At 40.2% G+C, this 7,819-nt stretch overlaps 1 non-coding gene across 1 annotated transcript; it reads right to left on the reverse strand.

The window, feature by feature from the left end:
• Positions 1–374: 374 nt before the first annotated feature.
• TRNAE-CUC (transfer RNA glutamic acid (anticodon CUC)) lies at positions 375–447 on the reverse strand. Its single transcript has one exon. It is a non-coding gene; the product is annotated as a tRNA-Glu (tRNA).
• Between the last annotated feature and the right edge of the window lie 7,372 nt (positions 448–7,819).

Genomic DNA, 7,819 nt, shown 5'->3' on the forward strand with positions numbered 1-7,819 from the left:
CACTTTTAAAGGAGTCAAAGAAAAGCACCAAAAGCAAACCAAAACCTTCATATACTACCATCAGTGGTGGTCGGAGTCTCTTTGTTGAGGGGGTACTCGAAGTGCAAAGCTCCATTGTAAAGTCCTGGAACTATAAAGGACTTCCCTATTTGTGTAATTTGGGGAACACTGTGTGTGTGCGCGTGCATAAGATTGAGTATCCTGGCAAATATGGTGGGAAAGATGTTTAATAAAACACATACAGTTGATGGGTCCAAGTACCGTTCCGCTGCTGCTAGATGCATGCTAGCTAAATAAATAAAAAAAGACAAGAACGCTCGCCAGCTCCAGCAAAAGGGCCGTCGCAGGAGGAGGATGCCACTCGGGAGCAACTCTTCCGTTGCCGGGACTTGAACCCGGGTCGCTCGGGTGAGAGCCGAGTATCCTAACCAACTAGACTACAACGGAGCGATGACAACTCCCACGGGGCTACTCTAACTGACCTATGTAACCAGACTACAGCGGAGGGGCGGCGCTGCCCGCACACTGGCCAGCCCCCCCATTCGCTCCATGACATTGAATGTCGAGGGAGTTTCGGCGGAGTGGTAACTAGTTTTGCTTTTGCTTTGAGTCGCGCGCCACTTGTGTTGTTTCTTCTTTTTCTTTTTCTTTTTGACTTTCTTTCTCTTTACTTAGCCGTTTCTTTTGAAGGGCGGGCAAAATGCTTATTTCGGACAGTGTGTTTTTCAAATCTAGGATACTTTGCTCTCTTTTTTGGCAATTATTGAAGCCATGCATTATGGCATCGTGTAGCCTCACGTATTCTACTAGTGTCGTCATGATTGTGATGAGGTGTATAGCTCTGGTGTAAAACTCACCACATATTCTAGCTTCAGGTTGTCGATCTCAAAGCCCTTTTGGCTGTGGTTCTTTGTGACTCCCACCTCCTGCTTTTTTTTCTTTATCTTCTCATCAATACTTCTCACCAATGACATGTAGGTTAAGGGCATTGCATAACATATCCGCACCTCCTTTCTGTCATTTGTTAACAATCCCTTGCTTGGTGGTCAGGTTGTACGAAGACACATATTGCACTACCTCTCATCTTACCTAGGTTAAGGGCATTGCATAACATATCCGCACCTCCTTTCTGTCATTTGTTAACAATCCCTTGCTTGGTGGTCAGGTTGTACGAAGACACATATTGCACTACCTCTCATCTTACCTAGGCCAATCTTATTTAAGGCCACTTGGATATCTAGCCATCTTATTCAAGGTCACTTGGACATCTCGCCATACTCCAAAAAATATGGTCGAGTGGTGGGCCACTGCAAATGTCTCTCTCTACCCATAATGGTAGTCCACCCAAGAAAGAGTCGTCCATGCTCTTTCTTTGACTCTGTGTTTGACTCTGTGTGAGAGTACTGACTATTTTTCCAAATACCCCAGTTGCGTAAGAATTAGGTTTACAGATCCTTGCAAGGTAGAGTAAGCAAAATGATGTGCTGCCCAACCTTACTGAGGAACTAGACCCCTTCTTTAAGTAGCCTCACGTAGGTGTCATTAGAATTTAATTAAGTTATTAATCGGATATTAATAGTAGCTGGTTAATGGAAAAGTCAACTTGTGTTGAAGCTATTGATAGATTTATGCTTGCGAGACAAGGATTGGGAGAACATGATGTTGAGATAAATGAGGATGTTTCTTTGAACAAGAATCGGAGCTTAGAAGTAGATTGTGACAAAGCTTGGCCCAAACCATGAAACACATGTTTTGCAATGAGATAAAGTATATTGTCTTTATCGTTTTCCACAGTGTGCGCATATAGCTGGAACAATACACATGAAATTCAGAAAAGCCTATCTAGTTGTACGTGGGTGTTTGATTGTGTATGTCATATGAATGGAATGGGATGCATACTAAATGATGTGTTAGTGATGTTGTTTGCATATACTTGCTTTTTTATGCTGGAGATATAAGATGGTGGAAAGTTAAAGTTATATGTCAGGTCATTGGAGATGTATGCAAGATAAATTGATGTTATTGTACATGTATCATTAAATCTTGAACCCATATCTTTTGCATTGTATGATGTATAAAATGAAGATATACATGTACATCATGTCACCCATAGCTTGGAGAAATCAGAGTGTTTCCTTGATATAGAAACCTTAAACATGGAGTGGATTCTACCCATTGATTAGAGGAATCTGAGTGTTTGGTACCCATTGGTTAGAGAAACCTTAGACGTGGAGTAGATACTTTGGTACCCATTGGTTAGAGAAATCATAGTGTTTCCTTGAGAGAAACCTTGAACATGCTGTAGATTCTTTGGCACCCATTGGTTAGAGAAATCATAGTGTTTCCTTCATAGAAACCTTGAACATGGAGTAGATTCTTTGGTAATAATAGCTTGGAGAATCATTGAATATGACTAATGATTTCCTTTTTTTCTTACTCCATTTGATGGGATAGCTCTTTGAGACTTAGAAACCATAACCATGTGTTACATTCATAATAACTTTAACCTATAAAATTTGTTTCTTTGATAGTACCCACCAATGTTGAGATGTTGGTTGATTGTCCTAATGATTTTTTTTGGTCTGCTTATTCAGTGTTGGTGATAGTTTTTAAGGATCCACACGTTGACACTCGATCATCACTATAGCTTGGTGCCTAAGGAACACATTGTTTGTGAAACTTTCTTAGGCTATGAAGGAATTTCTACAATTAGTGAGGTTGGGTTGGATAACTTTGGGGTTTTCACCACCATTAAAAGGGTTTTGATGTAATTGGTCTCCATTGATTTCCAAATAGAGGTGGTAGTTGATGATGTGGATTTTATCCCCTTTACAAAGGTGTTGATTTTGTTAGATTTTGTTGTAGTGGCTCCTCCTTACTTGTCATTATTTAGATGGGTTTGAGCATGAGGAATGGTGGTGATTAGGAATAGGTAATTCACACAAGGATACCCATCTAGGAATTTGCGAAAGATAATATCTCAAGCAAAATAATTATTCAAATTCAGCATAAACCAAGCTTTAGAAATTAGCACAAGAAAATACTTAACTCTTGTACGATACGAACATTAGGTGCATTCTTCCCTCCTGACATGTGTGTGGCTGATTCCCCACACATGAGTATTTTTAAGCATTCAATTGCTAAAATAGGCCATAGCCTCCAACAATACAAAACTTGTTCTTTTTCTTTTATGGTACTCTCTCCTTCCCCAAAATAGAGAGCTCTTAAATATTAGATTACTTGGGGCAAGGGGAAAGCTTTTCAACTTTACAAAATAACTATTTGCAAGTCTATGCCTCAACTCTAAGCTTGTAAAAATAAATAAATGGATGTGCACAAGATGCTATTGCTATATTACTCAAGTCCATGCCTCTCATGAATTTGATAATATTATGCCTACTTTGAAATACATGAAGGAACACACTCTTAAAGGCATTAAAAGCGCCTTTCTTGAAGAGGAGAAAGATATCATGAGAAAAATTGGGGTTGTAAACCTTGACACTAGTGCCTACTTCAAAACCAATCAAAGAATGAAGGAAATTTGACAACTTCAAGATGCACACATTGTGGAAGACTTGGGTATGTGCTCAAGGATTATAGGTACAAACATAAGCCAAATCTATAGTGTACCTACTATGGAAAAATTCAATACCTTGAAGACAGATGCTACCATAAGAATAGAGCTAAAGTCAACATGGTCAAAGAAAGAAAAACAAATTTGGAAGTAGTAGCCCCCCATTGACGAGGATAATTTCACTAACATTGAAGCTGAATGGGATTTTTAGTCCATATGTCTTATAGATTGCATGCCATGTATTGTAATGTAATGGTATGGTATTTTGTAAACCCCTAATGGTTTTCCCTTTAGATTCCACATAGAGCCCAATTATGGCCATGTTGGCAAGTTGGCTCCCAATTTTAGGAGAAGGAGATTCACATGGCTATAAGTTAGCTTACGTGGTTGACCAACCCCTCCATCTTGCCACTCTAAAATCCCAAAAATCCTTTCGATGAGTGATAAATTTTAAGCCTCTAGCAATTTTTTTTTTCAACATGAGCTAGAGGGGTTTGGATAGATGAGACCCACTAAACAGGGTGAGTCACCACAAGGACTCTCCCACAACCATTCCATTATGTTAGTCTAATGCTTCTGTGTATCCGATTCTTTCCTTCCAACCCTTAATCAGAAATGCAACATGTTGAAATTTGAGCATTATGATGAGCTATGGTGGATCAAACACTAGAATCAACATCATTAACAAAGTGATTAGCAAATAATTAAGATATAATTAGTGGGTAATTAGCAAATAGATTAATGTAGGCATGGATACTCAAAAACCAGCAAATTCTCATTAGGGCTATGCCTCAATTTATAGAGTTTACATCAAGCATCAAATCCCACTGATTTCTCCTTGATTCACTCCACCTCTTTTCTCCCTGATTCTCTCCACCTCTTCACTTTTCCCAGAATATCTCCCAGAATATCTCCACACTTCCTAAATCTTCTCATGCTACCCATTATTCTCTCCCACCAGTAGATTCTTCTCACCTTTTCATAGGTTCTTTCACAATTACATCTTCTCTTTTACAGTCTCTAACCAAGGGCTTGTTCCCGCACACACCCTATTCACTTGTATATTTCAACACGTCCCCTCAAGTGAATAATCCTAGCACACCTGGACCCTATACCAAGTTTCCTCTTACTTGATAGTCCGCGACTAATGTCTAGCATACCTCCCCTCAAGTTATCTTAGCACACCTAGACCCTATATCAAGTTTCTCTCTTACTTGACAGTCCGCGACCAGTGCCTCAAGTCCCTAAACTCCATAGTCCTTGACACTCTCTCTCTATGTGTCCAAGGCTACTATAAGTGCCCGCGACCTTGACTAAAGTGCTCATACATACATCTATCTACCACTTGGCCTACATCATCGGTGGCTCAGAGGTGGTTTTACTTTGTTGGGGCAGGTTACATTGGGTTGTGGGGTCTCTCTCTCTCTCTCTCTCTCTCTCTCTCTGAGATTTTCACATGGCTCCTCACTCTTTGGAGCCTCACATCTTCTCTTGTCTTCAGTCTTCTTGTCGTGGCAGCTTCTCTCCACGTGTCTTTTCCAGAAATTACATTAAATCAAGGGTAACCAATTTGTACGGAATGGTTGGAGTATCAAATCAACTCCGAATTGCAATCTGAAGTTATGCGGATCTATATCAGATACCTAATGGTCAATTTGAATCCTCAATTGCACCAAAATACAATGATTAGTATTGATTAATCACTGATTAGTAAATTAATCCACTATTTTGTGTGCAAAAAATAGAGTATGCGGGGAGTCCAGATCTGGTGCCTTAGACTTCAAATGAGCTCAAATGCTTTCAAAGGCATCAATAGCAATGAGTCTAGTAGAGGATTAAGCCAAGAAACACAAGATTTGACCAAATATTGAAAGCTTAATCTCTGTTTTACCAAAGTCACCTGCAGATTTGATGAAGAGCTTGGATCTCACTGAAGACTTGATGAAACTGAATTCTGTCTTCACCAGCTTGTAGAGCATGCTTGAAAACACCTTGGGCTAGGAGGAATTAGAGACCTTTGATCTGTGCAAGTAGTAATGTCGATTTCACTCAGAAAAACAGGCGCCTGGTAAAAACGTGATTTCTCCCTCCTTCGCTGGCGGTTTGCTGTGTCGTTTTGATGAGCTTGAAGAGCATTGAAGTGGCTACCATATGCTAGAAGGGTTTGCCCTAATTGTGAGTGTGCAAGGTGAATGAGATCCTCCACCACCACTGGCTGGGGGTGAAGGGGTGAAGTGAAAAATAACTAAAATTTGGATTATTTTCTAATTATCTACTAATCCTAATTAATTAAATAATGGGCTCATAAATCTGATGGATTCTAGGCATGGCTCTGATACCATGTTGAAATTTGAGCATTATGATGAGCTATGGTGGATCAAACACTAGAATCAATGTCATTAACAAAGTGATTAACAAATAATTAAGGCATAATTAGTAAATAATTAAGATATAATTAGCAAATAATTAAGGCATAATTAGTGGGTAATTAGCAAATAGATTAATGTAGGCATGGATACTCAAAAACCAGCAAATTCTCATTAGGGCTATGCCGCCTCAATTTATAGAGTTTACATCAAGCATCAAATCCTACTGATTTCTCCTTGATTCACTCCACCTCTTTTCCTTGATTCTCTCCACCTCTTCACTTTTCCCAGAATATCTCCCAGAATATCTCCACACTTCCTAAATCTTCTCATGCTACCCATTATTCTCTCCCAGTAGATTCTTCTCACCTTTTCACAAGTTCTTTCACAATTACATCTTCTCTTTTACAGCCTCTAACCAAGGGCTTGTTCCCACACACACCCTATTCACTTGTATATTTCAACACAACATAAGGTGAGCCCTTAATCTTAAAAGGTGTTGAGATATCGAGCTCATCTAGTGAGGCGGTGGACACTGATGACCCGCCTGGGGATAGGCCCCACACTTACACCACTGGCATGGTTGGTGAGATCATGGGTGATATGTGGCCAGTGGGATGACATGCTGTATGACAGCCATTCTAGAGACTGGCATAGTTATAGCGCCAGCTCATTTAGTTGGGTTCACACTATAGAGAACCCTAGTATGTATTTACGGTTGAGTACCTTTTCATAGGTGTGTACTCTTATCTTTGTATATGGTGTGTTGAGTATGGTGTGTTGAGTGTTGAGTGAAGAAGAAGAAGATTTTTAGCCTCTCACCTTGTGTGTTCTCTTTTAGGGTTTTGTGAGTGTGTGTGTGCTTGCAAGAGCTCAAGCTCTATTCTCCCCTGCATCTTTTCATGGTATCAGAGCCTAGTTCATGCTAAGAGCTGAGCTGCAAGCAAGAGAAGCACAGGAAGCAGTAGGAGGGTAAGAGCTTCAACTACTCTTCCCTATTTGTGTTGGCGACTACACCCTTGTCATCGGGAGCTCTACGGGAGGAGACACTGGCAAACGATCTCTGATTGAGGAGCTTTTTTCGTGGGAGTAAAGCTATAGGGCAACTATACTGTCCTATCAGACCCTATATTTTTCGTGGGAGTAATTGGTTTTGTTGATTTGCATGATGGTACATAGCTAGATCAATGCATTATAGCTCTACCACATGGTAGAGCTAGACCTCAAATGCAATTCTAGCTCCACCACATGGTAGAGCTAGACCTCAAAGCATTCTAGCTCTACGATGTGGTCTAGGTTAGATACAGCTCTACCACCTGGTAGAGCTAGATCAAATGCAATGCACATTGAGGTCACTGGTTGTGACATTTGAGTGTACTATAGTACCGCTACCGAAAATACAATAGTTTGTGCAGGACAAACCAGAGTGTTGTTTTTGATAAATTTGTGTGTCTGGCAAGATGTCAAATGATGGCATAAACCAGATTGTTGCTGAGAAGCTTGATAAGAACAACTTCCATGCTTGGAGGTTCAGGTTGACGAATTTCTTGATGGGAAAGGGTTATTGGGACTACATAGAAGGTGAGCATGAAGAGGCACCGGAGATACCGGAGATCAATCTGTCTGCTGCAGATGTGAAAGAGTTCAAGGATTGGAACCAAGGAGCCAGAAAAGTTATGTATTGGCTCTCTATCAGTATACAGGACACCATGATTGGGCACATTCAGGATGCCAAGTCCCCCAAGGAGGCATGGGACACCTTGGTAAAACTCTATAAAACAAATACCAAGGCACGAAAGATACAGTTGAAGAATGAACTTCATATTGTGGAGAAAAAGAGTATGTCTATAAATGACTATGCATTGAAGATCAAGGGTAT

The sequence above is a fragment of the Cibotium barometz genome, chromosome 26, assembly GCF_041138505.1.
Source record: "Cibotium barometz isolate CiBa-2024 chromosome 26, ASM4113850v1, whole genome shotgun sequence".
Taxonomy (NCBI): Eukaryota; Viridiplantae; Streptophyta; class Polypodiopsida; order Cyatheales; family Cibotiaceae; genus Cibotium; species Cibotium barometz.